Source organism: Vicugna pacos, chromosome 3, assembly GCF_048564905.1.
Source record: "Vicugna pacos chromosome 3, VicPac4, whole genome shotgun sequence".
Taxonomy (NCBI): Eukaryota; Metazoa; Chordata; class Mammalia; order Artiodactyla; family Camelidae; genus Vicugna; species Vicugna pacos.
In genome coordinates this window covers 27,509,616-27,534,717 of record NC_132989.1, presented here as the reverse complement: position 1 = coordinate 27,534,717, position 25,102 = coordinate 27,509,616, and the positions used below count along the sequence as shown (strand labels likewise).

The following is a 25,102-nucleotide window of genomic DNA, read 5'->3' as shown; positions in this document are numbered from 1 at the left end:
CAGATCAGCTCCAAATTGCTCCCCATCTGTCTCTGCAGCATCCACCCTAAGTGCCTTCAGAAAAGGGAACACTCATGCACCGCTGGTGAGAATGTAACTGTTGCAGCCACTACAAAAATAGTACAGAGATTCCTCAATAAATTAAGAACAGAACTACCATATGATCCAGCAATTCCACTTCTGGATATTCAAAGAATATGAAAAGCACTAATTCACAAAAACACTCGCACCCCCATGCTCACTGCAGTATTATTTACAATAGCCAAGAAATGGAAGCAACCTAACTGCAATCAATGAATGACCTTGAGGGTATTATGCTAAATGAAATAAGTCAGACAGAGAATACAAACACCCTATGATTTCACTCGTATGTGGAATATCGGGTGGGGTGGGGGAATGAACTGGTAAAGGGATCAGCTGTATGGTGATGGGTGGAAACTAAATTTTTGGTGGTGAGCATGCTGTAGGGGACACAGAAGTAGAAATATAAGGTTGGATACATGAAACTTATAGAATATTATAAACCAATGTTACCTCAAAAAGAAGGAAAAAAAAAGCAGCAGCAGCCCACCTTCTAGAGGCTGAGCATGAAGTGGGGTGTTCTGACATGGGCGAGCAGCCCGCCCTGGAAATCAGAAGGATGCCTGGAGAAGGCGGAGCCCCAGGCCTCCACCGAGGTAATGGCTTCAAGGCAGATCTTGGGTGCACAGCTCCCATGGATAAGTGGCAAGTAAAGAACAGGCAGGGTCAGGCTGAGCAGACCTGCTACAGTCACTGATGACTTTGAGAAGGACCAGCAAGTCACCGCTGCTTCCCCTCTACTGCCTGCCAGCCTACCTACCCAGCCGTTCCCTGGCTGACCTTGAACAGATTATGCAAGCTCCACTCCAGCTGAGGAATGAAAATCCAGCCCATTCTGGAAGCTCAGAGGGGAAAGATAGTATATCGCCCAGCACAGTCTGCGTAAAACTTACATAATCTCCATCTTGGGGAGACATATCCTCCTTGACTCATCAGCTGCACGGCAGCAACAGCTGCTCTGTTCCTGGTGCCCCACTACTACAAATGCACACCCACCCCCCAATCACACCCTGGAATTCAAAGCATCCCAGAGCCTGTCATGTATAAATTTAGCCAAAATATGGGCAAGACTATGTGTACAAAGATGCCAAGGCCTGGTGTGAAGGAAAAGCCGGGCTGGTCTAACTAAGATAACTCACAAGTCTAGGAATGTGAAGGAGAGGCTGGGCTGGTCTAACAAGATAACTCACAAATCTAAGTATTGGAATACTGATCTGAATTCTGCTGGACTAACTTGTAAATCTAAGTTAATTAGAGTTGGTTTGCTGTTCCTGATTTTTTGCCAGCCAGCTGGGTTTTCAAAGATACATATCTGGCTTTGGAATGTTGATTTGCTGCCTCCCCGCCTCCATTTTTGTGATGATAATACTGCTAAAGCTGTTCCATGCCTATTGGCCGAATACCCCAAGCTTGTACCTTACCCTATAAAACCTCATGCGCACGTCTTGGAGGTGCTCAGAGCTTCGGAGCAGAAGCCCCTCTGAGCCCGCCAGCGTAATACATCTGGGTAGTACTCCAACCCTCCGAGTGGTGCTTGTTTCTTGACTGGCCTGTCATTGCCGTAACACTGGCACATAGTAGGTATTCAATATACATGTTTGTTTAATGAGTAAATTCGCAGTGAGCATCAAAGTATTTTTAGAGTAGGGAAAAAAAGAAACAGTATCTGACAATAGGGACTAAGTAAATAACAATGTAACCAGTAGGCAGGAGCTCCCTCTACACCAAAGCCAAGAGGCAGCAGCACCAGGGATGTGGGTAAGACCCACAACTAACATGCCTCACCCCCACATTGGCCTTAGGAGAGCTGAACTCACGTTGAGACCTAGCGTCTTCAGAAGCCAGCATGGCCACTTCTGACCTCCAAGCCAAATATGGACTTTATTCTAGGGGCCTTAGGGAGTTACATTAGAGAGACTGACACATCCGTGTTTGGGAAGCTCACTCAACCAACAGATTCACAAAAATGTAAATGAGAATACCTACTGCTGGTGTGGAACAGTTGCTCCCATTCACTCCAAGCAGCAGTACTATGTACAGTACAGCCCCTGAGAAGCCCACTGCTGGGCAGTGCCTAAGTGGACATGTATTAACTCTAGTGGCAATTCTATTGTTAGGAACCCACCCACAATGATACCCAAGACACCTAAAGATGCATACACAAGGATGCTCACTGTAGGGTTATCCATAACACAAAACCCAGGAGCAACCTAAATGTCCATCAATAGGGAAACGAATACATAAAAACTAAGTTACTTGCAAACTAAAGAGTACTGTGTGGCAATCAAAAAGACTGATGGATTTCTATATGGTGGCATGGAAAGCTACCTGTGATATAGTTCAATGAAAAAAAAAGTCACAGAAAATGTGTAATTCCATGTAACTGGAGGAAAATCTTTTCACATATGCATCTTTATTTGTCCACGCATTTGTGTAATGGATGGAAAAGCAAGTGCAAGGAAAGGATACAAGCTACTCGGAAAACTGTGGCTGTCTTGGAGCTGCTTCTGGAAAGGAAAGGAGGTTTAGAGAAGGAGTAAAGTCAAAACAGGATTTTCCTTTTTTGATTCTAGTTAATCATTTAAGTTGCCTATGCATTTGATAATTTTCTAAGAACAGAAAATTTTAAAACATAACTGAAATTGAGCCCCACTGCATTCACAATGTCACAAGTCATGTTCCAAAAGGCTCCTGCAGCAGAGGTGCCAGAAGGAAAAGTTATCTAGAAGGTGTCTATACTGGTTCCAAGGACAGATTCAAACCACACTGAGGTGGTAGGGTTAAAGGTAAGGCCTGTGGGGAGTACATTCTACCCCTTAGGTGACATCAGTGGCTTTGGCCACCCTGCCCAGAAGGCATAACTTCAGTATGCATGAGAATAGCTTGAATCACTTGTTCAAAAGCCTCCTTCCCTCCCTCTCAGCCTTTCCATTGCCTAACTCACAGGCAGGGCAGCCCTCAGATGCCACTGAGACGAGTGGGCTGGCTCCCTGCACCAAGCGCCCACCAGAATCCCCGCCTTGAAGTTTGCTCTTTTCTCTGCAGAAGCTCCCTCAAAATGATCCAGGCAGGGGAGCCTTGGTGCCCCCAGAGAGATAATAACCACTACAATGGTTGATACAGACAGCAGGGTGGCCATGGGGCCCCAGGGCTCGGTCAGGAACAGCTGAGGAAAAGTCTTCTGAACACACGTAGCACCCAATGGGTTGAGAGACAACATTTTCAAGGGCAAAGGGATAACAGGGCTAGGACCTCAACAACAAGAGCCACCCTGCCATGGCATTTCTCTGCCCATCCGAACGCCCTGGCAGCAGGGCACAGTGACTAAGGAAGGGGCTGCAAGCCTGGCAGAGGTTCTAGCCAATGCCAGCCTTTGCTAGCTGTGTGACTTTGGACAAGCCACTTAGACTCCCAGAATCTCATTTTGCTCATCTGTAACATGGGGCTAATGACTGCCTTTTCTACTGCCATTGTTGCAAGGATTAAGTGAGGTACACAGATAGAGCATGTAGAAATATCTGGCACACAGTGAGCACTCAATAAATGGTAGTATAAATACAACCCATCATTATGGATATTCTTTGCTTGCCCCTCCAGATCTACCTTCCTCCTCCATCCTGCTCTATGCCCCTAGAGCAGATCATTATAGACTGTTGTCAGTGGGCTATGGGTTGGGCTCAGCCAACAGGAGGCACGAGCAGAAGAGGGGAGAGTGAAGTTGCGGCATTCGTCCCCCAGGCTCCCGCCCTCCTGGGCCTCGGATGGGCAGTGATGACTTTCCTCTACCCAAGGCTAGAGCTACTGCCAATGAACCCCGGGGCCCAACCCTTGTCAGTTCCCCACACTCTGCCCACACCTTTGCAAATGATCCCTTCACTATGCTTTCTTTGACTACCCCATGTGAGTGTGCATCTGATTCCTTCAAGGACCCCGACCCACAAAATCATCACCATCACCATCACCATCCTGGGTTCCCCTTAGGAAGGGAGAATTGTAGGAAAGCCTTTGGCTCTATTTCTAACATCATTCTAGGCAGTCTGTCAGGGCAGAAATGGGCCAGCCTATTAGAGAAGCATCAGGCCAGCCAGGGATTACAGCAAAAGCAACTCTTCCTAACTCTGGGGACCACAAAAAGCAACTTCCCCAGTAGGAGGCGAGAGCTTTCTGAAAGCCAGTATGTGAGGTCAACACCATCAAGAACCTCCCTACACACCCCCACCCCACACTTCCTCACCAGGAAGAGGCAGCCCAGGGGAACAGCCCCTGGTTGGGTCTCCAGAATGCTGGCAAAGCCAATACCCCTGCTCTGGTAGGTCTGCACTCCCAGTGCAGCTGTCCTCCCTCCCCCCTTCCATGAGCGTCTCACACAGGGCAGCCTGGCTTTCCAGGCGATGCTTCTATTTTAAAACACCCTTGGAACTGGGCCACCACTGGCACAGCCTTCTACAAGCCTCAAGAGAATGTGGCTGACTTGGGGACACCCTGCCCACACATCCACCCATCCAGAGGAGAAGACCTAGGCTGTCAGGCAGCATGCCACGGCCTGAGTCCCAGGCACACCTAAGGCTTTTCTGCCTGGCCTTAGGCACCTCAAGTTCCCTGGAGCCTCACTGCCTGGCTTGACCTAGTTGGGGTAAAACTGACAGTGCCTGAGCAGGAAGACTCTGAAGTCAAGCAGACCTGAGTTCCAACCCTACTCCACCACTCTCTCGTTATTTGATCTTGGGCAAGTCACAACCTATTTGCACCTCATTTTCCTTCCGCTCCAATACAGAGAGAGAGTACCTGACTCAGCATCATTGTGAGGACTGAACTAGACTGTTAGCATAAAGACAGTACAGTGGCTGGGACCCAGTAAACATTCAACAAGCACAGATAGTATTTATTACAGGTTTTCACTTCATACATTTCTTATTAAAATTATACCTGTTGTGTAGGTTGCCAAAAGGTCACCCGGAACCACCGGGTCCAGAGTCTTCCCAACTATAATGAGGTATTGTTTAGCTGAATATTGTCCAGCCAGGTCCTAAAGAATGCCTCCCACCTCATCCAGGGAAAATTGACCCTTCTTCTGATAAACATCCTGTGCCACTGTCCTTGCAACAAACAGAGTGACTTCACTAACCACTGTCCACTGACAGCTAGCCTACACCCAACCATGCACACTGTCACTCTGATCAGTGTAAAAGAATAACACTTCTCCTCTGAAAAGCAAATTCTACTTTTCAAAGGACGCTCACATCTATAAGCTCCTTGCAGTGGCTTTGCAGCGGTAACTGCAGTGTGAAAGCATGAGCACTGGAGGTAGCCAGACCAGGCCCTGAATCCCACTTCCACTCCCCACCTCCTGAGCTGTGTAACCTTGGGGTGGTTATTTCATCTCTCTGTGCTCAAGCCTCCTGACCCATGAAATGGAAACAATAGTACCTCTCTCCCAAAGCTTGTAGGATGATGGATTCAACATCACACAAGGTATGTCAAGTCCCCAAGAGGGTGCTAAGCAGGCCCGCAATAAAGAATGACTGTGATGATGATGGTCACACTCCTATAGTGGAGAAACTGAGGGACAAGAAAGTAACTTGACCTGTACTAGACCCTGTGGCTCATGTCAGAGCTGAGCTGTATAAGCTGAGTCTGCCCTGCAGGGCTCTTTCCAGCACAGCTCTGGGTGAAGGGCTATGACTCCCAGTCACCCTGAACCCTCTGAGAGCAAGCAGTGAAACAGACCTTTGTGCCCAGGTCCAGCTGAGGAGCCCCCTGATCACTTCTCTTCAGTGGCAACCAGATGGGAGCCCAAGGCTACCCAGAGCAGCTTGAGGGGCTACCTGCAGGCTTGGGCTGGCTCTCAGCCACACGTGCCTCTCTCTCACTACCACCAAAAACGTCACACCTTGAGAAATCTCAGCTGGGGCAAAGTGGACTTTGGGAGCATCTTACCAGTAAAGAGGGGGTGAATGTCCCCCACAACCACCAGCTTGGAGGTGGTTATCCATATCTGCCTGGGGTCCAGTGGGACCAGAGGCCCACAGGCAACTTACTATACGGTTCCCCTAAGGCCCTCTGTCTACAAACAGCCCCTGCCTATAGAACAGCAGAAATAAACTAATCAACTGAAAGCAGCACCCACCCACCATCCCCAGTGTCAAGCACTTTATTCAAAACAACTGCACTAGAAGCCACTGACCCACTCACCATCAGAGAGGGAAAAGGCACTAAAGGCCCAAGGTCTTCAGGAGAATCCCATTCACCCATGTCACCCTCCCCTATGAGCCCTGAAACAACAGTTCAACAAGTTTCCCAAAGGACTTGGAAAGTCACAGAATGAGGATAACATGTTTAAAGCAGTTATTTCAAATTAGGGCCTGGTTGACCAGCAAGAGGGCTGTACGCACCGTTGCAGCTCTTTAATTACTTGTGACTATCTGCAAGGCAAGCCTATTCTCTGGAAATGAGACATGTGTCCCTCAAAAAGGATGTCCAGGATTAAGGGACTATGGATTATATATGGCTGCTTGCCATTACATGTGGCCATTCAACAATCCCACAATTACTTAATGAGCATTTACTATAAGCCACATGCTGGAATGGCAAAAACTATCCTTATGTCAATGAGAGTGAGTCAACTCTTGGATAAAAAGCAAGAATACATGCATCCCAACAGACCCTTCTTAAGCACCTACTGTGTGCCAGGTGGCAACACCCCAGGCACTGAAAAACAAAGCTGGGCTTAAGCATGACCCTGCAGGAACTCATTCCAAAGCTGGGGTGGAAAGAAGGCAGGCCCTGGGTCATCTGCCCTGGCCTTGCCAACAGTATATTAGGCAAAGGAGGAGCTCATTTCCGTATCTCCTCTGCAGAAGGGAGGCTGGTCCGGGAGGAAAGGCCTAGGCTTAGCCCAGGTCTGCACCCACTTCAGCTTCCTGCTCCAGCCTGACCTTCTCTGTCTGTAAACTTAAATCTTTTTCATGAATTATCCTGAAAGTTACTCAATGTCTGGCACATAAATGCTTAATAATATCTAAAATAACAGGGGCCACCTTTATTGAACCCTTTCCAGAATACCATGTGGAGTAGTCTTCAAGGGATGGTCTAGATCCTTCCAAAAAGCCTCAAGGGTAAGTGTCAGCATTTCTACTGAAGCCTTCTCCCTGTCAGGCATTGTTCTGAACATCTGAAGTTAATCACCTCATTTGATTCTTCCCAAAAACCCAAGATATAATTGCTCCCATTCTACAGATGAAAAAACTGAGGCTTGGTATCATTCCAGCTGTGTGACCTTGGACAAGTAACTAGGGCTGCGGGCCTCATATCCAAAGGTCTAGGAACCAGTTTCGAGACTGCACCACTGCATTTGGTGAATGAATGAGTGACCGAACCAGGAAGGAATCCCTCCTACGGCCAAGGGGGCCACATCACTCCCGACGGGACCTCATTTTCCAAGGCCTAACCTCCTGCCCAGGGCCCAGCCCCGGCCTCAGCCCCAGCTCCAGCTCTTGCGGCCTAAGTCGACTGTCAGCCTCCCGTTCCGCCTGGAAGGCGCTGGCACTCGCGGACGGTGCTGGGGGCGCCAGCTTCTGCGGGCGTGGACTGGCCTGGGCGTGCAGGGCTGGGAGCGCTGGGCCACGGTCGTCACACGAGCTCATGCCTGCGGCGACAGCATGGCCCGCGCAGGTCCGTGAGGTTGGCCCCACGAGAATTAAGTGGCGGGCGGGTCCCTGCCCGACCCACGCTGGCGGGATCGAGGGCCAGAGGGCGCCTCTGGGGAAGGTCACCTAGACCTGCAGCCGGCCCGGCCTCCACGCGGCGGCCCGTGCCCTTCCGCCCGCAGGTCCCCGCGCTCTTGTCCCCAGCTGCAGGCGCCTCCGGATGTCCGGCCTCCTGCTCCCCGGCCCAGATCCGCTCGCCACCCGCCCGCCCCGCGAGGCCTGCTCTGCTTGCCGCTGACCTGCCAGGCCCGCGCGGGCCGCTCCGGTTCCCAGCCCCGACCCGGCCCTGGGCCCCTAGCCCTCGTCCGCTCCCCGCCCCATCTCCTTCCTTCTACTCTCCAGGGGCCCGGCCGACGGCCGGAGGCGCAAGCAGAACCCGGGCCCCTCTCCGCCGCGCTTACCTCAGAAGCGGTGGCAGTGGGCTCCGCGGCAGCTACGGCGGGGGCTGCAGCGTGAGGAACGGAGTGAGTGGCTGGGCCGAGGGCGGGGCGGCGCGGACGGCGGCGGCGCAGACCCGCCCCGAACCAGCGCGCCCGGCCCGGCGAGCTCCGCCCCTTGGGCCCTCCCGGGACACCGCCCCGACCCGGCCCGGCCCCGCCCCGCCTGGCCCGGCCCGGCCCGGGTCCCCTTCCCTTTCCTGAGCCGCGCGTAGACCTTTATGGACCCCTCAGTCCCCGCGGCGGACGCGTGTGCCCACGGGCGTGTGCGCACACGCGTGAAGGCTGCGTGCGCCTTGGCACGGAGCGGCGGGATGGCGTGGAGCTGACGTGCGCACAATTGTGTGCGTGCGCAGGGACACGCGTGTCGCCACCCGCGCGGGCAGTCCTTGCTGGAAATCCCGCCTGGTTGAAGCATTTGAGGAGGGAGGGGTCTTCCGGTTGGCTGAGCGGTGGCCGAGGTCCCCAACTCTATTAGAAGACACGCGGGGTCCTGGGCCTCCTGCTCGGTCTCGGGCCTGAAAGACAGTACCCTTCCCCCCGGGAGTTGGTGTGGCGGGTGTCCCTGGACCAAGGCCTGGCCTGGGTGGACGGGGTGATCGCCCCCAGGAAAGCCCGCGCAGGGTGTTAAATAGGGCTCTGAGCCCCTGTGGCGTGTCACAGCCTGGGCTGGGGAAATGGGCGCCTGAAGCGGCTGGGATACAGAGGAGCGTCCACGACCGTTCTTCCTTGGCTCCTGACTCGGCTCTTGACTCCCGGCTCCCGACACAGTGTTTCCGGTGCCTTCGACCTTCCCTCTTGCCGCGCCGGGCTCTCAGATCCCTGCGGTGGCAGAGACTGAAGTGCCGAGAAAACCCCTGTGCGCACTCAAGAAGAGCAGTTATCCCCTGTAGCGAAGCTGCTAGCCGCCATTTTCAAGCATTTGAAAAGTGAAAAAAGTAAACTTGTGTTTTGCAAGAACGTCCTCTGCTGGGTCGCACGGCGCGCGGACCAGCCGAGGGCTCCTCCAGAAACCCACATTCAGTAGGGACCTGCCTCCTCGCTGGGCTCGGTTAAAGCCTGCGGCGTTGCCTCGCTAGGCCTATGCGGCCCACCCCTAGGAGACTTGCAGAATTAACGAATTCGTGGCTGGATGAGGTTCTGCACATCCCTCGCCTTCAGCCAACAAACGTTCTCCAAGGCTGGAGGCGTCTAGGGCTCCTTGGAGGAGGCGCCAGCCTGTAGAATCAGGACACTCGCTCACAACCAGCTGTGGCACAAATTAAAGGAGCAGGCAGGCAACTGGAGTATGTGAAAAGGCAATCAGGACAGGTTACTGGAAGGAAGTGGCAGCTTCAATGGGAAAGTGGCAACTGGTGTTTTCAGCGGGCGCGAAGTGTTGAGAAAGAACGGAACTTACTTACGGGGGAGAGGGGGTGTGGACAAGGTGTCCTGACACCTATAGGGGCTCAGATCTGATTGAAAGTGTGAGGGAGACCCCGTGGGCCCCTTGAGGTCCTGGAGAGTAGAGGACCAATGCTAGAACTCTCCCCAGGCTCATGACCTGCCCCGTGACTGATTGGGGACTCAGGGCTCCCCAACCTGGCCGTCCCCACCCCCACATAAAGATCCCCGCCCACTCCTGGAGAGGTTCCGGCAGGGAAAGCCACTGAATCACCTACCAGTGCAATGAGGCAGAGTTTGGGAGGACAGGACCTCAGGAAGGCAGGACAGGACCTCAGGGAAACAGGCAGGACCAAATGGCTCTTGAAAAAGACACAGCTTCAGAAGCCTCACATGAGCTAGAAGTAGATGTCTGCCCTGGGTCACTGAAGCCCAGGTATGACACTTGGACCAAATGTCCAAGGTGCTCTGCCTCCTCCAGCACCTCTCTGTCAACCCCCCTCTCAGGGCCTTCAGCCTGGGGAGAGTTCCCCATCCCCCACCTGCTCCAGGTCCCTTCTGGGGCTCCCCTAGGTGCCACTTTCAGATGAATTACCTGAGTGCCCTTTCAGTCACTTACTGGCTGTGTGACCCTGGGCAACAGGCCTAACCTCTCAGCTTCAACTTCAGAGGGTTGTTGTGAGTTTAACACATACAAGTAAGCACTCAGAAAACTGAAGGAATCAGGTAGGACACGGACACCCTCAGGCCCTAGTGCGGACCCCTCCCCACCACAGCGCTGAGAGAAATGCTGAGCAGAGGCAGCCTGTCCTACCAGGCTAACCACACTACCACCAGCGCCACAGCCAGCCCAGCCTCCACTCCATCTGCCACAGCTGATTGAGTTGGGGGTGGGCACCTGACCCAAGACCAGCCAATCCACTCTTGAAAATTCAAGCTAAGAAATCCAAGTCAAATCTAACAGTTTTCCTTTAGGAGAATGACCTTTTTCTTTCTCCTCTCAGTCCACAAGCTTTCATGGAGCTGACTTCATCCCTGACTTCAGGGCATCCTTGGGGTGACCCTCTGGCAGAGCTGACCAATCAGAGCACTGCACTCCCTGGCTACAGTGGTGGACCAATGAGATCCTGTCAGACTGCCTGGGGCTACTGAAATAGAGACTTTCCCTAAAAATGAAGCCAGCTCACAAAACAGAGACAGAAACCAGGTCCTGAGGACATCTTGTTCTGGGATAGGGCCCTGTCTCTGACTAATCCCTGTGCTTTTTTGCTATCTTGAAAGAAAAACTACCTTTTTGCTTAGTCCAGTTTGGATTAGGTTTTCTTCCAGGTCCTAAGTTCCTTTCCACCCTTCAAGCAGAACAATGTACAACATCCAGGGAAGAAAAGATTTTTCTTTTGTTTTTAATACTGGAATGGGTGACCAGTGTCAAAATATGTTGTCTTCCATTTCTTTTATCAGCGTCTTATAGTTTTCTGAGCACAGGCCTTTCACCTCCTTAGTTAGAATTAGTCCTATGTATTGTATTCTTCTTGATGTCTCTCTGATAGTTCCTCGACAGTATATAGAAATGCAACAGATTTCTGTATATTAATCTTATATCAGGCAACTTTACCACATTCACTGATGAGTTGTAGTAGTTTTTTGGTGGCATCTTGAGAATTTCCTATGTGTAGTATCATGTCATCTGCAAATAGCGACAGTTTTACTTCTTCCTTTCCAATTTGGATTCCTTTTATTTCTTTTTCTTGTCTGACTGCTGTGGCCAGGACTTTCTCAACATGATTTCTTAATCTGTCTTTGTCAGGTAACCACAGCTTGAAGATGGGGTCCATGAAAGTAGAAATGGAAAATGGAAGGTGCAAAAAATTAATTTTTAAACATAGTCTGCTTGTAACCAGCATCAATGAATTGGATTACAAAGCTGAACTGTCATAAAATCTAATCTTTCTAACCATTTCTAAGACTAGAGACTGAGTAGGAGGAGTCAAGATTGAGGATTTGTGGTCAAGAATCTCAGGCCATACTCCCCACATTGTGCCCTGTCACTTATTATCCAGGGAAGGGCTTGGCCAGGTCTCCAGGTTCTGAGTGACATGGAGAACAGAAATCAATTGGGAAAAGGGATGGGAACCATCCCAAGATAAGTACAATAAAAGTTATTCTTCTGCATATCCAAAAACATGAGGTGTCTGTCCCACATCTAAAATAGCTACCAGAAGTTCCAGTATTATAACCTTGTTTTTTTAAATTATACAAAGACAGAAATATTAGAAAGAACTGCGTTAAGTATTAGTGAAAGTTGTGTTTCAATTTATAGGACTATGAGGGATTTTTCCCCCTTTGGCTCTTTCTGTATTTCCCAAATATTCTTTAATGAGGACATAATACCTTTACTATAAAAACAGAGTATTTTTTATTTTTAAGAAAACCAAATGAGGTTAATTAGGAGAGATTATGTAAAATAACACAATTCTGAAAAGCAATTAGGCAGTATGTAATACAAATCATGAGCCTGCTCCCTTTGACCTATTCCTGGGAACCTACGCTAAAGTAATAATCCCAAGTATGGGGAATGCTGGCTTCAGAAAGATGTATAGCAGCCCAGAATGCATTACAGGCTGGCTTCCAGCTTGAGCAAACTGAAGCACATCCCCCTATTGGGGCATTCATGGCCTTGAGGAAAGAAGATGACAAAGACTTCCCGGGGGAAACATTGCTATTATGGTGCTCACTGAAGGAAATCATATTTCAGTATTACTACAACCACAACATTAAAAACTATAGAGACAAACTATGGTAGACAGAATAATGACCTCCCAAAGAGGTCCTTGTCCTAATCACCCAAACCTCACATGTCAAAAGGAACTTAGCAGATGTGATTTTGTTAAGGATCTTGAGATGGAGAGATTAACCTGGATTGTCCAGGTAGGCCCAATGTAATCACAAGGGTCTTTACAAGAGGAAGACCAGAGCCTCAGAGTGAGAGAAGGTGATGTAACAACAGAAACAAAGATCAGAGAGAGAGAGGTTGGAAGATGCTACGCTGCTGGCTTTGAAGATGGAAGAAGGGACCATGAGCCACGTGATGCAGGCAGCCTAGAGAAGCTGGAGAAGGCAAGGGAACAGATTCTCCCTTCAGAACCTCTACAAGGAATCAGCCTTTCTGTCACCTTAACTTTACATCAGTGAGACTGGTTTTGGACTTCTGACCTCCAGAAATGTAAAATAATAAATCTAAATTGCTTTAAGCCACTAAGTCAGTGGTAGTTAGTTGTGACGGAAATAGGAAACTAATACACGAACCTCTGGAAGATAGTATTATAAAGGATTTGTTGGAATGTTGTCTTAGCGAGCTCAGGCTGCTATCTATAACAGAAGACTGGGGGGCTTAAATAAGAGATATTTATTTCTCACAGTTCTGGAGGCTGGAAGTCTGAGATCAGGGAGCCAACACAGTCAGATTCTTGGAGAGACCCCTCTTCCTGGTTACATCCTCACATGGCCTTCCTTCAGTGTGTGCACGCAGAGAGCCCAGTCTCGTCTCCTTTTTATACGGGCATTAATCCCATCATGAAGGCCCCCACCCTCAGGACTTAATCTAACCCTAATTACCTCCCAAAGGCCCCACCTCCTAAGACCTTCCCACTGGTGGTTTGCATTTCAACATTGGAATTTGGGGGTGAACACAAACATGCAGTCCATAATAAATGGTAAGTTTCCAAGTGGCTTTTTGCTTTTATAATTCTGTACTTTCCAACTTTTAAATAATGTGGTAAACGTGTTAAAATCAAACAATCATGAAAAGAGGCAGGGATTTCTGCTGTATAAAACCAACTGTGGTTTGGAGCACAGACCTTTCTATGATTGTGCGGCCAACCCAGGCCTCAATCCAGGCCCGGCTCTGGTACTTGTAGGTTCTCCTGGGAGGGACACCAATGTGTGTACCTGTGCACATGGGTGTGGGTTGTGGGCATGGGAGTGAGGGTGGTAAGTACAATTATCCTGGGCTGGAATCCTACCAGTGACCTCTGACCAAAGAGAAGCAGAGTTTCTCTTTTGTTCAGCATGGGCTGGCTGCAAAGAAAGATGAAGAAAATCAGGAAGACATTTAGCTAGGATCTCCTTTTATGGCAAGGGACCAGGAACCCCTTTTCCAGGCCCCATCAGTGAGTAGACACACGTGGCTTTCCCTAAAGGCAGACATGGAACCGCCTCCTCCCCATGACTTGCATTCACTGCCCCAAGGGCCTGGGGTTTGATGAAGAATTTCCCAATTTCTACTTCATGGGCTCTGCTAACAGGCACAACTTGGTTTTTTGTGGTTTTTTTTTTTCTCTTAGATATTTTAATTGTGGGAGAGGTAAGATGGAGTTAAAATGGCCTTGTATCTGGTGCCAACCTGGTAGGGCTGCCCAAGGGTGCTGGCTTCCAGGCACTGTCTGTCCAAGCCTGCCATGTAGGGTGGAGTGGGTGACACACTGCACAAGCACAGGCCAAGGGGATCCTCCCCATGCACAACTCAACAAAGCCTTGGGTCCCAACAAGACTGTGTCAGCCACAAGGAAGGGACTGAGTTTCTGCTTCTGGGCACCTTTCCACAATCTGTTTGAAGGTGTCAGCTGGCAGCTGAGGTGCGTGTTTCCCTCTGCCAGGAGTGCTCTTCTGCTGGTCTTCCCACAGCCAGTGCCTTCTCATTCCCTGGGCCTCAGTTTCAATGGGACCTTCTCAAAGCTGCATTTCCCTGCCCACAGTCTAAGGCAGGTTCCTTCCTCCCCTCACCCTCACTTGGAGCCTCGCCTTTATTTCCTGCATAGCACGTAGCACGCTTTAAATGACTAAATAGTTGGTTTGCTCTCTGTTATCTCTCTCCCCGACTAGAATGAGTGCTGATGACACAGCAGGTGTTCAGTAAATGGTGAGTAAACAAATGACTGAATAGATGATGAGGGACTCTCAGCCTAAAGAAACGTGCCTGACGTGGAGTCGCTTACCACCCCTCTCTGCAGGTTATACACCTCAGGAACAGCTGTTTTCTGTCCTACAGAAACAGCTAGGACATCTAGGAAACATGCTCCATGCGTTGTCAATCCTCCAGGAGAAATGGACTCGCAGCCATGGTGTGGGCTGGGACTGTTTAATTAAGCCACACCCAAAGGAAGGTCTGGCCTTTGCTCTGGGCTCCTGGAAAGCACTCTCTAAGCTCTAGCAATGTCACACCAGATAGGAGTATCCTGATTTAGGACAAGGGCTGGCCACACAGGATAGATTAACAGTGTGATTTAGGGTGGGGACTGGCCACACAGGGTGAACTAACAGTGTGATTTAGGGTGGGGACCTTGAGTCACACAGTATCAGCTGGACCTCCAGAGGGGCTGGGGGCTGATGTCAGCTATGTGGACAGCTGACTGCAGAGCCCTAATGAATCTCTGGACATCGGGCTTGGGCGAACTTCCCTGGTTGGCAATATTCCACATGTACTATCACCCATCACTGCTGGAGGAGTTAACACTGTCTGCGACTCCACTGGGTGAGGAAAGCTGGAAGCTCTGTTTGGAACCCAACTGGACTCTACCCCAGGCTTCTCATGTCTGCACTCAACTTAATCTGTACCCTTTCCCTGTAACAAACCATAACTGGGAGTCTAATGGCCCCCAGTGAGTCCTGCAAGGCCTTCTAGTGAATCACCAAATGTAAGGATGGTCTTGGAGATCCCAAGCTTGCTGCTGGTGTCAGCAGTGGGTGGGGTCCCGTGGATCATGCTCCCTCTAAAGCTACACTGCCCTGAAGGCCCCGCCACACAGGTGTATATCAGCCCGAGAAGGAGTGGCTTCTCCTGGCTGACCGAGGTCTGCTGTCAGACCAGGCATCTGCCCTTGCTGGGACCATGCTGCCTACTGGTTCTTATTCTCCGAAGACCTCCTCCAGGAGCTGGGGAGTAGTTGCTGCCTCTCCTCAGTCCTGGCTGGTGGGAGGAATCTTCTTTCCAATGTGGGCAGTGATACGTAAACAGACAAGTTGGCAGCTGGGTTGGCTATGGAGCCCAACCGTCCCTGCCTTTGTCCCCACCCCAGCCTCTCCTGTGCCCCTCCTCTGTGACCTGCTCCAGTCTTTGCAGGAGGAGAGATTGTGGAGGGTGGGCTGACCATCCCACAAGATTTTCTCTGGCAATGCCGCAGCTTTCCTAAAACATGTTAGATCTCTTGTTCCTCTAGTGCCCACCACCACCACCCCAGCCGCCCAGCGGAGATAGCAGAGCCCCAGACAAAGTACTTCCCGCCACAGTAAGCACAGCTTGGGGCAGCAGCAGCTTCAGATGCTTCTCAAAGTTTAGAAGTTTCAGGTTCAGCTCTAAACTTAGTAGCCCTGTTGCCCTGGTAGTACAAAACAAACCCTTCCATGACGTGTATGTAAGAAGATTAGGCCCTCCATCCCTCCCTCCCTCCTCCCCAGCTCCTCCTCACCCCAGGAAAATGTTTGCTTCCCCTTAACTACGCCAGATGCCCATCCCACATCAAGGGCCCCACCTCTTCTCTCCCTAAGCCCCAAACACAAACCTCATCGTTCTACACACAGTAAATCTGAAGGAGAGAACCAAGTTTCACTCCCTCCCTGCCTGGTGTGGTTTAAACATCATCCTGTCCAAACGCAGAGGACTGGACATGTAATCTCACCATGATCCTGAGCACCAGGCTCAGCAAGAGGTAGGGAAACACACTGTACTTTCCAGGGATGATGGCACAGGCTGCTTATTTACAAGGCCTTCCAGGAGAAATAGAGTTACTAAGGTCTTAAGAGACACTAGGTGACCTAAAGCAAAAACCAGCCCAAGAAAATCCAAACTCAGAACACAGAAATGGAAAGGCGATGTTTCTTAAAATGTGGTACACACAAAAATCACCTGGAGGGCTCATGGACCATGCAAGTGGCAGAGCCTTGCCCCTTAAGCCTCTCCGTTAGTATTTCTGGGGTGGGGCTAGCACTTTTGTTTTTCACAAGCACCCTGAGTGATCCTGGAACAGCAGGCTCAGAGAATGGCTATGACCTTACAGAACATCCCAGGAAGAAATTCAGGGTGTGGCTGCTCTGAACACCAGTTCCCTCGGAGGGTTAAAGAAAATCAATTCAGAATATTTTTTTAAATACCCCTCTTCTTCAAGACCAGTATCTGTGTGCTGTAAAGAGGGATGACTCTCAAGGAAGATGCTTCACTTTTTGCCCTCTGTCCTGTCCCTCCCACTCATCATTCAGCCAATACTCATTGCAGGTTACTGTTTTCCAGACACCGCCCTAACAACTCAAGATCTAATATAATGGTGGATAGAAACAGACACTGTCCCTTCCCTTGTGGAAAAGGTTGCTCAAATCATCATACAAATAAACACATAATAATGAATTTTGATAAGTGCTATGGAAACGAGTGTTGAGCTCCTGCCACGGGCCAGGTGCTCTACTATGCGCTGGGGACTCAGCAGTGAAATAAACAGATACAGTCCTTCCCCTCTTTGAGCTTACTGTCTCGTAGGCAAGACTGACAGCAAATAAATATGGACTACAATGTCAAGTGCTGGTAAGTGTTCTGGAGAAAATTAAGTCAGGGTTCATTTAGAGAGCAACGGGGGGTCTGCCCAGGACAGTCAGGGAAAGCCTCTCCAGGGAGGTGACTTGTGAACAGAAATCAACGATATGAATGAAGTGAACAAGTGGATGTTTAATGGAGGGCGTGACCTGGCCAGAAGGAGGTGGGCGCGGTGGGCTGCCCGCAAAGATGGTGGCTAAATCCTCCCAACCCCTCCTCTCGTCAAGAGGTGGAGTCTACTTCCGTTGACTTGCTCTGACCAACAGAAGTGGGTGGAGGAGACACTGTCCCGGTTCTGAGCCTAGACCTAAGAGGCCAGTCAACTTCTGTTCTCTGTCCTTTATAGTCCTGGTCCCCAATAAGTTCAACTACCCTGGTGGAGAGAGAGGCTCAGATGCCTCCCCACCCCAACCCCTACCCCCAGTAGCCATTTAGAACACCCCAGCCCTGTCAGCCTCCCAGCTAGATGCAACCACAAGTGTGACCCCAGGCAATACCACATGGAACAGAGGAACCACCCCGCTGAGCCACAGTGCTGGCCCAGGCTTGGGTTGAGTATGGCTTAGGCAGTAGTGGGAGCGGCAGTGAAGGTAGGAGGGGTGGAGGAAGCAGACAAACCTGTAGGGCTCAGTGACGGAGGTGATGCTTCTGGCTGGGTAACGAGGGGCTGGTGTGTCCCTGCTGAGCTGGGAGCACTCAGGAGAAGCAAGTGTGGGGAAAGACGGTGCGTCTGGGTTTGAATATTGGAGGTGCCAACCTCCTGCCCTTTCCCCCAGCCTGAACCTGGGGGAGGGGGTGCCTCTGGGACCATCAGCAGTCTGGCCAAGGGGAGAGGTTGAGGAGCAAGAAGCTGGGCTTAATGCCAACTCACAGGGTCCCTGTCCTGAAGCAAACCCTTGAGGACCAAGCCCCAAATCAGAGAGAGTCTGAGGAGGAGGGATCATCATTTCTGGAGGAAAAAGTGAGAGGACAGTAAATTAAGTTGGCCTGATTTTTTTAACAAGTAGATCTTAAACATTTGACCCAAATGATATGAAAATGTCCCATTCCCATTGACTTCTCTGGTTGCCTGGCAACACACCCTGGCTAGCCTTACTTGGGGGTCCCCTGGCCCAGCCTGAGGGAGAGGCCTTTAACTAGCCCCACAGCAGCCCACCTGAGGCCCTGGGCTAGTTGAACCAAGGACGCACTCCCACCCACTCACCAACAGGTGGCAGCACACTCTGTGCCTACTACCCAGAGGCTCCAAATAAATTCTCAAAGGAGCTGTTCCTGTGTGCGAGACAGGCAGCTGTCTCTTCATTTATTTGCCCAGCTCATCTTCATGCAAAGATTTCAGGCCACTAGGGTGCTGGGCTGCCTTTCTGATCCAGCTCCGAGGGCAATCCTCAGGGGCATTTGGCAACATCTGGAGATACGTTTAATTGTCACAACAGGGGAGCTTGCACTCCTGGCAAACACTGGATAGAGGCCAGGGATGCTGCCAAGCATCCTACACAGGACGGCCCCCACAACAAGGATTACCTAGGCCAAAAGAGCAACAGTGCCGAGGTTCAGAAAACCTATTTAATCAAATTCTCAAGATTAGTTGGCCCTCGGGGTCTTAGACATCCCCGGATCAGGGGCCACTGGACCAGGCAATCCCCCAGGCAGCCATGAGAGGCTCCCGTTGCCTCCTTCACTTGCCGCGTCTCCCTCCTCCTGCCCTCAGACCTCATTCATGCCTCAGTTAACAGTTTCTGAGCAACAAGCATCTTAAGGCATTGTGCTGGCCCTGAAGGGACCACGGGAGACAAAAACAGAGTCCCTGCCTTTTTCAGGGAGCTCAGAGGCTGCTGGGAGAGACAACGTATTTTCAAAGATGACAAGTGCTATGTGGGTACAAACATTAAGATATCAAATGAAAGAGCATCCCAACTTTAACCAAAAGATTGGAAAAGCCTCTGAAAGGTGACAGTTGAGGTCTGAAGCAGGAACAGCCTTCTTTTAATGAAAAGACAATATAAGTAACACTAACATGTATCTCTTGGCTGGGGGGCAGCCTGAGCCACAGGAAGGGCGCCCTGGGGGAGAGGAGGACGTGAGGCATTGTGGCCGGGGAAAGTGAGGAGCTGCCCTTCACTGTCAGCCGAGGGCGAGCACGCGGCCACGCGGCCACGGTCCCACCCAGCTGCCCACAGTCACTCGGAAGAAACGTCAGCCACCGGCCTGCGGGCCACCTACCAGCGAGTCCTCGATAGAGTGGAGCTCCTGCTGCCTGAGAAATTGAGGCCGTGTACAACCACCCAGCAGGGCCCAGAACAGTATTTTCCTGGGCTCCAATTATGAAATGGGGCTTGGTGTGTGCTGGATTGGCTGACATGGCCAGACCCGCAGAAAAGCTCAGCACAGCTCAATCGGCTGTTTTGATGGCAAAAGGGTTTATTTGGTCAAGATATCCACTTGTAATTATTCCAAAAAACTGGAGTCTGTTTGCTGTTAGTTTCTTTGTCGGTGCAGCAGAAACCTCTCAGCTCTTTTGTATTTGGAGATATAACTAAGAATTAAAAGCTAAAGCAAACAAATAAGAGTTCCTGATCACCCTAACAGTCTAGATGTGTAACCACTGGGACTTGGTTTAATTTATCATTCAGTTATTTACAAGGTGGTGCTAACTGTGCTGATGTTTGGAAGGCATAAAACAAATCTAACTGTGATTGGGAGATAGTACGTGATTCAACAGAAAAATAAAGCAAACTTTTAATTAAAAAAAAAATAACATGCATCTCTTCACATTACTCACAATTCTCTCCCCGATCCCACCTACCATAACTGCAACTACATTTTTTTTAATATAATAGACTCATCTCCGGACTCTGTCCATGCATTGCTATAGCATTTCAACCGCCACTCAAGTATCTATATTGTGTCATGAGCTTTTCTCCTTTGTTACTGTCTAGTTTGGTGACGATCATTTGTAACTGTGGTCAGTGTTGCAGGGCTGATTTTCTAAATGGTTCCCCGACTGTTGTTCATTTATACTGTGGGAAAGGTCACTCATGTAATCTAATAGAGCTTCAGGAGTCATGCTCAGCTCACCAATTTCACCAGCCTGGAGCTGCCCTCCTGCTGTTCCCTCTGTGAGTGCTACTGAGGTAAGTGGGATGACCACTATTTTGTGGTGGGACAAGACCTTGAGATGGGCAAACCTGATTGCACATTGGGGAGGCTTGATAAAGTGCAGATTCCTGAGCCCTATCCCATTTGCCCAACCACAATCTCAGGTTTAAAATATATCCAATTATTCTTTCACAATCCTCCTTTCAAAAGGTGGATCCTAATTCCCCTCTCTTTGAATGTGGACCAAAGGATTTAGTGACTTGCTTCTAATGAAAAAATGCAGAAGAAGTGATGCCATGTGACTTCCAAGGCAGGTCAGAAAAAACATTGGAGCACCTGCCTTGCTCTCCCTAGGGTCAATGAGGGAGGAGCCGGCGGCCATGGCATCAGGACACTCAAGTAGCCCTGCAAGAGGCCCACGATGGGAGGAACTGAGTCCTTCTGCCAACAACTGTTCTTTTTGTCCAGGACAGTCTGTGTTCACACTAACGTCCCACATCCCAGGAAATCTCTTATTACTGGGCAAATGGAGATGAGTGGTCACCCCAACCCCAAAGAGGCAGCACCATCTTTCCAGCCATGTGAGTGAGTCACTGTGCAGGCCAGGCCCCCAGGCCCAGCCAAGCCTTCAGATGACCTCAGCCCTGGCTAACACTTCATGAACTTCACAAGAGACTCTGAGCCTAGTTACACGGCTGCGTCACTCTGTAACTCCTGACCTACAGAAGTATACAAGATATAAAGTTTGATTGTTGTTTCAAGCCACTACATTTATTTAGCAGCAATAGATGAGTAATATACTCAGGAATCTCTATTTCATGACACTTCTGGGTGATGTGGTCTATGAATCAGCATTTGTGAACCATGGATCTGCTCTGATTCCCTAAGCAGCACTTTCCAACAGACCTTCCTGCAGTGATGAAGCAGTGGTACATCTGTGCTGTCCAATATGGAAGTCAGTAGTCAGCTGTGGCTACTGAGCGTAGAAATGTGGCTGGTGTGACTGAGGAACTGAATTTTTAATTGATTTAATTTTAATGAATTAAATTTTCAATTTAAATAGCACACGTGTATGAGTCCATTTATTTAACATTCTCAAAATGACAAAATTATGCAGACAGAAAACAGATTAGTAGTTACCAGGGGTTAGAGATGGAGGGTAAGAGTGGTGGGTGTGATTATAAAGATGAGAGATTTCTGTGGTCATGGAGTAGTTCTGCATCTTGATTGTGGTAGTGGTTACACAAATCTACACATCTGAGAAAGTGACCTGGAACTTTATACACATTGTACCAACATCAATTTCCTGGTTTTGACACTATACCATAGTAACGTAAGAAGTAACCATTGGGAGGAACCAGGTAAAGGGTTCATGAGACCTCTCTGCACTACTGTTCAACTTCCTGTTAATCTATAATTATTTCAAAATTAAAAGTTTACATTTTTTTTTTAGTAAGAGATAAGCACAAAGCATCAAAGAGCACACATGGCTATTCCTACCATGCCGGCCAGTGAGGCCCCAAATAATGCACAGATCCCCCTGATCTCTTCTGGTCGTGTAGCCTCTGTCCAGAACTCCTGGTGACAGGAAACTCACTGCCTCACGAGGTTTTGTTTGGCAGCTCTAATAATAAGAAAGCTCAGGTCAGCAGGTTTCAGGGTAGAAAAGCTTTCCCCTCAGCTCTCCATTTGTGCTAGAATCGTGAATTAGGCCCAGACCTGGAACAAGTTCTCACCCCTAGGGAAACAGCCAAGGGACCCAACAGGAAAAGGGCTCCAGTCACCCACCACTTTCATTACCAACACTTGTCACTCAGGAGACAGACTGCAAGGACCTCGCCCTTTGCCCCAGTGCAGCCCTGGGTGACCACCGTGTCAGACTCAGAGACAGCCATTACTGAGCATCCCAGCTGACCAAGGGAAAACTAAACCCAGGGACAGGAGTTTAGACAGTGAGGAACCTTGCAGACCTTCTGGTCTTGTTCCCTGCCTTTTATAGATGGGAAAATGAAGACTTGGAGTAAATGTATAGGGATCAAATTCACTTAGTTCAAACAAGCATGTATTATCTGTGGGAAGCTGACGAATGCTTCATGCTGGCTTTGAAGCTGGAGAAAGAGACCATGAGCCAAGGGATGCAGGTCTAGATGCTGGAAAAGGCAAGGAAATAAGATTCTCTCTGAGAGCCTTGGAGGGAACATGGCCCTGACAGTACCTTGGTTTGGGCTCAGTGAGACCATTTCAGATTTCTGGCTTCCAGAACTGTAAGACAACACATTCCTGCTGCTTACAGCCACAGCATTTGTGGCAGTTTGTTACAGGGTTAGGAAACTATGATACTGCCTAACAAAACTACATCAGCTCTCACCTTTGACCCAGGAACCCACTTCTAGGACTTACTCTGCAGCTACACCTCCGATGTGAAATATGTATGCACAAGGTTATTCATTGCAGAATTGTTTGTAATTGCAACATCCTGGAAACCACTAAATGTTTACGCATATGGCTGAATAAACTATGGTATGACTACACCGTGGAGTAGTATGTAGCTATAATTTAAAATGAGGAAACTAATACCAATTGATTCCCCAGAGACATTAAGTGAAAAAACAAAAACATAAAAGAGTATTTATGGTATGCTACCTTTTCATGGAAAGAAGAAGGGAATATAAGAAAATATATGTATACCTGCTCATTGTGCAAAAAAAAAAACATTGAGGAAGGAGACACTATTAATGAGACGCTTACCTACACAGGAGGATGGGAATGGATGATAATGAGGAGGGAAGGGGAATGGGCAGAAGTCATGATGGGGGGTGCCTCCCCTCTGACTTTATCTTTTTGTATAGTTCTGAGTCTTAAAACCATGGTAATATTTCATATACCAAAAATATCAATGAAAAGCAACCAGGATACGGGGGAGCCCCAAACTGAATAAATACAGTAACGAATGCACTTACCTATATTAGAAACAAGTAACAGAGTCAGTCACACCAGAAAGGGGGGAAGAAAAGAGCTCATCTAAGTAACTTTGGAGAACATGATTTTGACTACGCGTGGTTAGACCACAGACAAAAAGAGAACTGTGCCCATTTTTTTTAGTTAGTAAACTTGCCTTTCAGAAGAGTATGGGTCAGCAGCTCTAAAACTACTTTGTGTGTGTAGTGGATGAAGCTGTGTCCCCAAAAAAGATAGGTCCAAGTCCTAATTCCCAGCACCTATGAACGTGACCTCACTTGGAAATGGAGTCTGAGCAGGTGTAATCAAGTCAAAGACCTTGAGATGAGAGTGGGCCCTGAATCCAATGACTGGTGTCCTTATAAGACAAAGGAGAGGGAGACTGGGCACCCAGAAACACACAGGGAAGAGGCCATGGGACTGGAGTTATGCAGGCACACGCCAGGGAACGCCAAGGACTGTCTGCAGTCACCAGAAGCTGGGAGAGAGGCACAACCACATATTCCCTCAGCACCTCCAGAAGGAATCAGCTCAGCTGACACCGTGATTTTGGAACTGTGAGAAAATAAAATTCTGTTGTTTTAAGCCACCCAGTTTGTGGTAATTTGTTGTAGTGACTTTAGGAAATTAATAGACTGTGTATAGTGGGAACAAGAAAATAAGTAAGTACATGTGGATAATGAGGACCAAGGCTTTCACTTTTGAAGAAAGGAGTTACAAATAAGGAAAGGAAAGAAAGTTAAAATAAACCCTGGGGTATTGAATTGGGATCAGAGGTATCAATATAAATTCACGATTGTTTAAGAGAGAGAGAGAAAAGAAAGAGATGGAGGTGTGGGTCTATGTGTCTACACACAGTGGACAGCTTTGTCCACTGACAGGGCTTAGAAGCAATGATGCTTCAGTGACGATGAGTCCACCTGGTCCCCAGATCTTGGTGTGTAAGCACCATGCTCCAGGAGAGGGAACCAGGGCTCCTTGGAAAAATGGCTGCCGCCAGGGCTGAGGCAGGGACAGTATAAGACAAGACTGGTATATTTTGTGATTCCAGAAATTACAAATTTGCTAAGAAAAAAGTATATGGGTGTACACAGGAGACAATCTGAAAGAGCTCTTGATTGCCAGACCTGGGAAAATCTGAGCAACAAATAAGGATATTAATTAATTGTAATCCACAGAATAAAATAAATCTCCATGAATCCATACTGATATAAATAAATATTAAATAAACAAATGGAGTAGAAGGGACAACTTTTCCTTACCTTAGAATCCTAATTAATAAATGAAGAGGAACTACTAGAAATAGAAAGTCACCCTTTGCCAAACACCACAGTAATTGTTGCAGGCAAGAACTGTCAACAGATGCTAAAATTAGTGAGCGAAAACATGACAAGAGATAGAATATTTGCATAGTCTGAACGTGTTTCCTCTCAAGATATTTTTTAATTACAAAGTGAAAAAATAGTAGCTTTACAGCGAGGAAACCTGGCAGACACCACCTTAACCACATGATCAAAGTTATCATCCCTAGTAATGAGACATATAAGCACACGTGCCTCCTGACCTCACACTCAGGGAAGAACACGGCACCACTTCCACGGTGTTCTTGCCAGCGCGCACAACCTCAGCCTAATCGGGAAAGACCGGGGGACAGTCACAAAACAAACGGCCAATACTCTTCAAGTGTGAAGTCATGAATGACTGGGGAACAACCCCAGACTGGGAGAAAATAGAGACAACACAACTAAAAACAGGATAGAATCTCTGGATTGAAAAAAAGGACACTAGTCAACTGAAGTTCTATTAAGATCTGTAGATTAGTGAATTGTATTGTATCAGTAGTAATTCCTCTTTTTAGA

The 25,102-nt window shown here is 48.9% G+C and overlaps 1 protein-coding gene and 1 pseudogene across 2 annotated transcripts in view; one reads left to right on the top strand and one right to left on the bottom strand.

Annotated features, from left to right (window-relative positions):
• Positions 1-13,043, bottom strand: part of VDAC1 (voltage dependent anion channel 1) — a 29,763-nt gene extending 16,720 nt beyond the window's left edge. The window contains exon 1 of one of the 2 annotated variants that reach the window (XM_072957261.1): positions 13,025-13,043. The gene's annotated coding sequence lies outside the window, so the exon portion shown is untranslated. Of the gene's footprint in view, positions 1-8,188; positions 8,335-13,024 lie in introns of those variants that run through there. The other variant, XM_072957265.1, reaches the window with a different exon arrangement.
• LOC102525821 (mitochondrial pyruvate carrier 2 pseudogene) lies at positions 7,740-19,753 on the top strand (annotated as a pseudogene).
• Positions 19,754-25,102: the final 5,349 nt, after the last annotated feature.